The sequence below is a fragment of the Aegilops tauschii genome, chromosome 7 (genome assembly GCF_002575655.3).
Source record: "Aegilops tauschii subsp. strangulata cultivar AL8/78 chromosome 7, Aet v6.0, whole genome shotgun sequence".
NCBI lineage: Eukaryota > Viridiplantae > Streptophyta > Magnoliopsida > Poales > Poaceae > Aegilops > Aegilops tauschii.
Window position 1 is genome coordinate 529052769 of NC_053041.3, and position 6729 is coordinate 529059497.

Consider the following 6729-nt stretch of genomic DNA (forward strand, 5'->3'; position numbering starts at 1 on the left):
AAGGCAATAAAACACAAGCATGGTGTGGTTTTTTTTATCTATTCGAAGAGCCATAACCTAGGTAAATCATTTGTCTCTGGTAACATCTTCCCAAGATGCCTAGCTTAGGATGCCCTGCCAGGAGATATGCCATATTTAGCTCCGTTTGTGGTGTCCCATGCAGGTCCTGCTCGGCGATCGTCACGGTTCGATGGGACTCATGATCAACACTCAGGTCAGCACCAACACAATCTTAGTGTCGAACCAGATGTTCATCCTTGGTGGCGTGACACTCGTTGCCAACTCAACTGGCCTCCTCGTCCAGGTCAAATCCTTTCCTCCGGGCCAGACAGTCAGGTTTGGAAGTATGGAGTTACACAATGGACTCTGCGGAGAGCTAACCTTCCCAGGCTTGGTTTTGTGCCAGTCTGAGGAGCAGCACCAGTCGCTCTCTTCAGACCCAATTTTAGATCAGGCCGAGGATGGGCGCGATAAACCTTTAACGGGATCAATGTCAAATTGGATCCCAAAGCCACTCTCCCAATGTGGGATTTCGGATCAAGCTTTGGAGGAGGGCGTGAACTTTGTTCTGGGATTGATGTCGAATTGGATACTGAAGTCGCTTCCCATGGTTCCATTTCAGATGAAGCCAAGGAGGAGTGTGGGAAATTCTTCTTGCTTGTGATATTAGATCGGATCAAGGAAATCGTGAAACCGGAGTTCCTAATCTCGGTGTCAGATCAGATCGAGGAGCTCCCCGTGGGAGTCGAGTTTGTTGACCCGCCCACCACTCATCTAATTGCTAACGACGAAGATCTTACCATCATCCACGAAGGTACAACTAATACATCTCCAACGTATTTATAATTTATGAAAGTATTCATGCCATGTTTACAACAATTTTATATGGTTTTGGTATGAATCGAATGGAACTAACCCGGAGAGACGCTAGTTTTAGCAGAACTACCGTGGTGTTGTTTTTTGTGCAGAAATAAAAGTTCTTGGAATTGGACAAAACTTTTTGGAGATTTTTTATGTAACAAATGAAGAATATTGGAGCAAAGAACCACTGGAGGGGGGGCTGCCGCCCACTAGGCACCAGGGCGCGCCACCCCCCTCTAGCGTGCCCTGGTGGGTAGTGGGCCCCTCGAGGCCTATCTCAGCGTGAGACCGATGCCAAAAAATTCTATCAATACAGAAACCCCTAGAAATAACCCTAGATGAGAAGTTCCGCTGCCGCAAGCCTCTGTAGCCAAGAAAAACCAATCTAGACCCTGTTCCGGCACCCTGCCGGAGAGAAAATCATCACCGGAGGCCATCTTCATCATCCCGACGGCCACCATGATGAGGAGGAAGTAGTCCACCCTCAGGACTGAGGATTTTTACTAGTAGCTATGTGTCTGATCTCTCTCTGTCTCTCTCTCTCTCTCGTGTTCTTGATTTGGCACGGTCTTGATGTATCGCGAGCTTTATTAATATAGTTGGATCATATGGTGTTTCTCCCTCTCTATATTGTTGTGATGAATTAAGTTTTCCCTTTGAGATTTAATTATTATTGGATTGAATGCTTTTATGGATTTGAGAGCACTTGATGTATGTTTTGACACTCAACTCGCGGATTCCCGAGGTGGCATTGAGGTAATCTATGCATAGGGGTTGATGCACGTTTTCGTCCTTGTTTCTCTGGTAGAAATCTTGGGGCACTCTTTGAAGTTATTTGTGTTGGATTGGGTATTATGAATCTAAAATTGTTTGATGTGTGATACGTCTCCAACGTATCTATACTTTATGAAGTATTCATGCTGTTATTTTATCATTCTTAGATGTTTTATAATCATTTTATATCATTTTTGGGACTAACCTATTGACATAGTGCCAAGTGCCAGTTGCTGTTTTTTTCATGTTTTTTACATCACAGAAAATCAATATCAAACGGTGTCCAAACACCGCGAAACTTTTTGTGGATTTTAATGGGCCAGAAGACTCCCGATGGGCTAGAGCAGCACCTGGGGGGTGCCCCAAGGGGGCACAACCCACCAGGGCGCGCCAGGCCCCCCTAGTGCGCCCAGGTGGGTTGTGCCCACCTCGGTGGCCTCCCGCACCCCCTCTTTGCACTATAAATTCCCAAATATTCCGAAACCCTTTGGGGTTAACCTAGATCAGAAGTTCCGTCGCCGGAGGGCTCCGTAGCCACCGAAAACCAATCTAGACCCCTTCCGGTACCCTGCCTGAGGGGGGAATCATCTCCTGTGGCCATCTTCATCATCCCGGCGGCCACCACGATGAGGAGGGAACAGTCCACCCTTAGGGCCGAGGGTTTGTACCAGTAGCTATGTGTTTAATCTCTCTCTCTCTCTCATGATCTATATCATGGGATTTGTTAATATAGTCAGATCATATGATGTTTCTCCCCTCTATACTCTTGTTGTGATGAATTGAATCTTTACCCTTTGAAGTTTTGTCATATCGGATTGAATATTCAGATTTGAGATCACCTGATGTATGTCTTGCGGTATGAATACTTGAGGTGACATTGGGGTATCTTATTGATTCACTTGATATATGTTATGGCACTCAACTTACGGATTCCCGCGGTGATATTGGGGTAATCTATGCATAGGGGTTGATGCACGTTTTTATTATCTTTTCTACGATAGACACTTTGGGGTCTCCTTGTAGTTCTTTGTGTGGATTGAGTATTATGAATATGAATTTGCATTGGTGTTATTCTAGTACGAGCTCTAGGATAGATCGAACGGAAATAATAGCTTTGTGTTATTTTAGTACGAACTCTCGAATAGATCGAACGGAAAGAATAGCTTTGAGGTGGCTTTGTACCCTACAAACAATTCCTATATTTTGTTCTCCACTAATAGGAACTCGGGAGTGATTATTTATTGTACTTTGAGGGATAATCAGATGATCCAACTATGTTAGCACTGTCGAGAGATTGCACTAGTGAAAGTACGGACCCTAGGCCTTGTTTTTAAGCATTGCAATACCGTTTTTGTGCCTGTTTACTATTTGCTACCTTGCTGTTTTTATTTATTCAGATTATAAAAATATATTTCTACCATCAATATTTCACTTTTATCACCATCTCTTCGCCGAACTAGTGCACCTATACAATTTGCCATTGTATTGGGTGTGTTGGGGACACAAGAGATTTCTTGTATTTGGTTGCAGGGTCGTTTGAGAGAGACCATCTTCATCCTACACCTCTCACGGATTGATAAACCTTAGGTCATCCACTTGAGGGAAAATTGCTACTGTCCTACAGAACTTTGCGCTTGGAGGCCCAACACGTGTCTACAAGAATAAAGTTGCGTAGTAGACATCAATGTGTATCATATAATTAACTCATGGATACCTGTGGTGACATTGGAGTATCTAGGTGATATTAGAGTTGGTTGATGTGTATCATATGGTGTTATTTTAGTAAGAACTCTTGGGCTATTTGTGACACTTCTAGGAATAGCTCTATATATCAATCAGAAATGATAACTTTGAGGTGGTTTTGTACCCTTCAAACTATTTCTTCTTATGCTCTCCGCTAGATAAGAACTTTGAAGTGATTCTTCGTCGCACGTTGAGGGATTGTTATATGATCCAATTATATTAGCATTGTTGAGAGATTGCACTAGCGAAAGTATGAACCCTAGGCCTTGTTTCTAAGCATTGCAATACTGTTTGTGCTCACTTTTGTTGCTTGCTACCTTGCTGTTTTTTATTGTTCCTATTACAAAAACCAATATCTACTATCATTACTACACTTGTATCACCATATCTTTGCCGAACTAGTGCACCTATACAATTTACCATTGTATTTGGTGCGTTGGGGACACATGAGACTTTTTATTATTTGGTTGTAGGGTTGTTTGAGAGAGACAATCTTCATCCTACGAACTCCCACAGATTGATAAACCTTAGGTCATCCACTTGAGGGAAAATTGCTACTGTCCTACAAAACTCTGCGCTTGGAGGCCCAACACGAGTCTACGAGGATAAATTTGCATAGTAGATATCAAGCTCTTTTATGGTGCCGTTGCCGGGGAGGTGAGTGGTTGAAATTATATCTTTAGATCTTGCAATTGAATCTTTTAGTTTGTTGTCTTATCACTAGTTTGGTTTATAAAAACAAAACTACAAAAAGAACAGAATTGTGGTTGCCTCATATTATTCGTCTTTATCAGGTCTTTCTTGAAAATGATGGAAAGGAAAATTGTGCTCAATTGATAGAAGAAGAATTCGATAAAATATTTGGTATAAAACTACGAATGATGAGCATGATTGCAATGTTGCTAGTATGAATTCTTTGAATATCCATGATGATAATGATATGCAAAGCCATAAGCTTGGGGATGCTATATTTGATGAAGATGATATTTTAGTCCCCCAAGTTTTGATGAGAAAATTTATTATGATGAAAAGCACGACTCCTATTTATGATGATTATATTGATGAAAGTGGGTTTCGAAGAGTATCAACTCTAGGTAATAATGATCCCACTATTTTGGAGGGTGTTAAATCTCATTGTAATAATTATGAAAGTGGATTTGGAGAGGTCATGACTTTATTTAGTGATGAATCCACTATTTCAAAAGAGGTTTCAATTGATTATGACAACAAAGTTGCTATCTATAATGATTATCGTGATGACATGTATGCTATATTGAATAATGATAACCATGAAACTTGTCATCAGGATCTTAATTTTCAATCACATGATAGTTATTTTCTTGAATTTGCTCCCACTACTATTGATGAAAATAAATTTTCTTATGAGGAGATTAATAAATTTTCTATGCTTGCGAATCATGAAAAGAATGATTTATGTGATAGATATATTGTTGAATTCATTCATGATGCTACTGAAAGTTATTATGAGAGAGGAACATATGCTTTTGCATACCTCAAATAATATCAAGTTTCCTCTCTATGTGTTGAGAATTTTGAAGTTATACTAGTTTTGCCTTCCTATACTAGTTGATTCTTGTTCCCACAAATTATTTTCTCACAAAATCCCTATGCATAGGAAGTATGTTAGGCTTAAATGTGCTTGCCATGTGATTCATGATGCTCTCTTTATATTTCAATTCTTATCTTTTATGCGAGCATCATTGAAATCATCATGCATAGCTAAAAAGGCATTAAAGAAAAATGTTTGTTGGGAGACAACCCAAAACTTATACCTACTGTTTTATGTGTTAAAATGATTAGCTACTGTAGTAATCAGGTTTTATAGCTTTCATTTAAGTAAAGTGCCAAGTAAAGCCTTTGGGGTGATGTGGATGATAGTTGACTTGATTCTGTGGAAAAACAGAAACTTTTGCGCCCAGTTCTGGAATTGTTTAAATTCACACAATGTTATCTTGCTCTGATTTTATCAAGTACTTTATATAAAAATTTCCCATGTTTTCCTAAGTTTTTAGAATTTTTAAAGTTGCAGAAGTATGAGCATAATTCAGATAATTACAGATTGTTCTGTTTTTGACAGATTCTGTTTTTAATACATAGTTTGCTTGTTTTATTGTTTCTATGGCATATATTGGTTAATATAAATTGTGGAAATGATAGAGTACAGTAGGAGTTTTGAGAGAAAAATTATGAATATTGTCTTTGACAGTACCCAAGTGCATGATTTGCTCTTTATTATACTAATGCGTCTCACAAAGTTCCGTTAAGTTTTGTATGATTGAAGTTTTCAAGTTTTGGGGTGAGATATCGATATGACGAGAATAAGGAGTGGCATGACCCTAAGCTTGGGGATTCCCAAGGCACCCCAAGGTAATATTCAAGGAAGTTCCAAGCAACTAAGCTTGGGGTTGCCCCGGAAGGCATCCCCTCTTTCGTCTTCAACATTATCGGTAACCTCACTTGGAGCTATATTTTTATTCGTCACATGTAATGTGTTATGCTTGAAGCATCATTTTATTTTGCTGATATTTGCTTGCTGTTATTTATAATAATGTTTTGTATATTTTATTTCAGTAAAAGTGTCAAGGATAGCCTTTACCATGCTCAATTTGTAAGTATATGAGTTACTGCTTCAAAACAGAAAGTTTTCCGATCTTGCGTGAATTCTCTAGAAAATTCGGAATGTGATAAAAGCTTGAAATTTTGACACAAAAAGATATGATAAATTTTCTAAAGTGTGGCAAATTTTCAGAATTTTTTGAGTTAAAAAAGTATGGATCCTTCTTCACCCTTTACAAATTGTCTTGTTTAGACATATTGCTATTATGTTTGCATTGTTTACATATGTTTGCTTGTTTAATGATTCTATTTGAGGATAGGAGTATTAAATATGCAGAGCCATTTAGTATGAAATGTTAAATTATAATTTTAGTGATTTGCTACAGTAGAGAATGATAAGGTTTTGCATTGATTTATACTAACTTATCTCATGAGTTCTTGTTGAGTTTTGTGTGGATGAAGTTTTTGACATTTAGGGAAACCGTGATATGGGAGAAGTTAAGGAGACACAAGAGCTCAAGCTTGGGGATGCCCATCCCAAATTAATATTTTAACAAGTCTCAAGCATCTAAGCTTGGGGATGCCCCGCTAGGCATCCCACCTTTCTTCTTCAACAATTATCGCTTAGCATCGGTTGAGCCTAAGTTTTTGCTTCGTCACATGAGTTGTGCTATTCTTAGAATTTCATTTCATTTTGTTTCGCTTGCTGTTTTAATAAAATAATTAGATCTGGAAGTCTTTAAATAAGATAGAGTCCTCACATAGCTACCTATT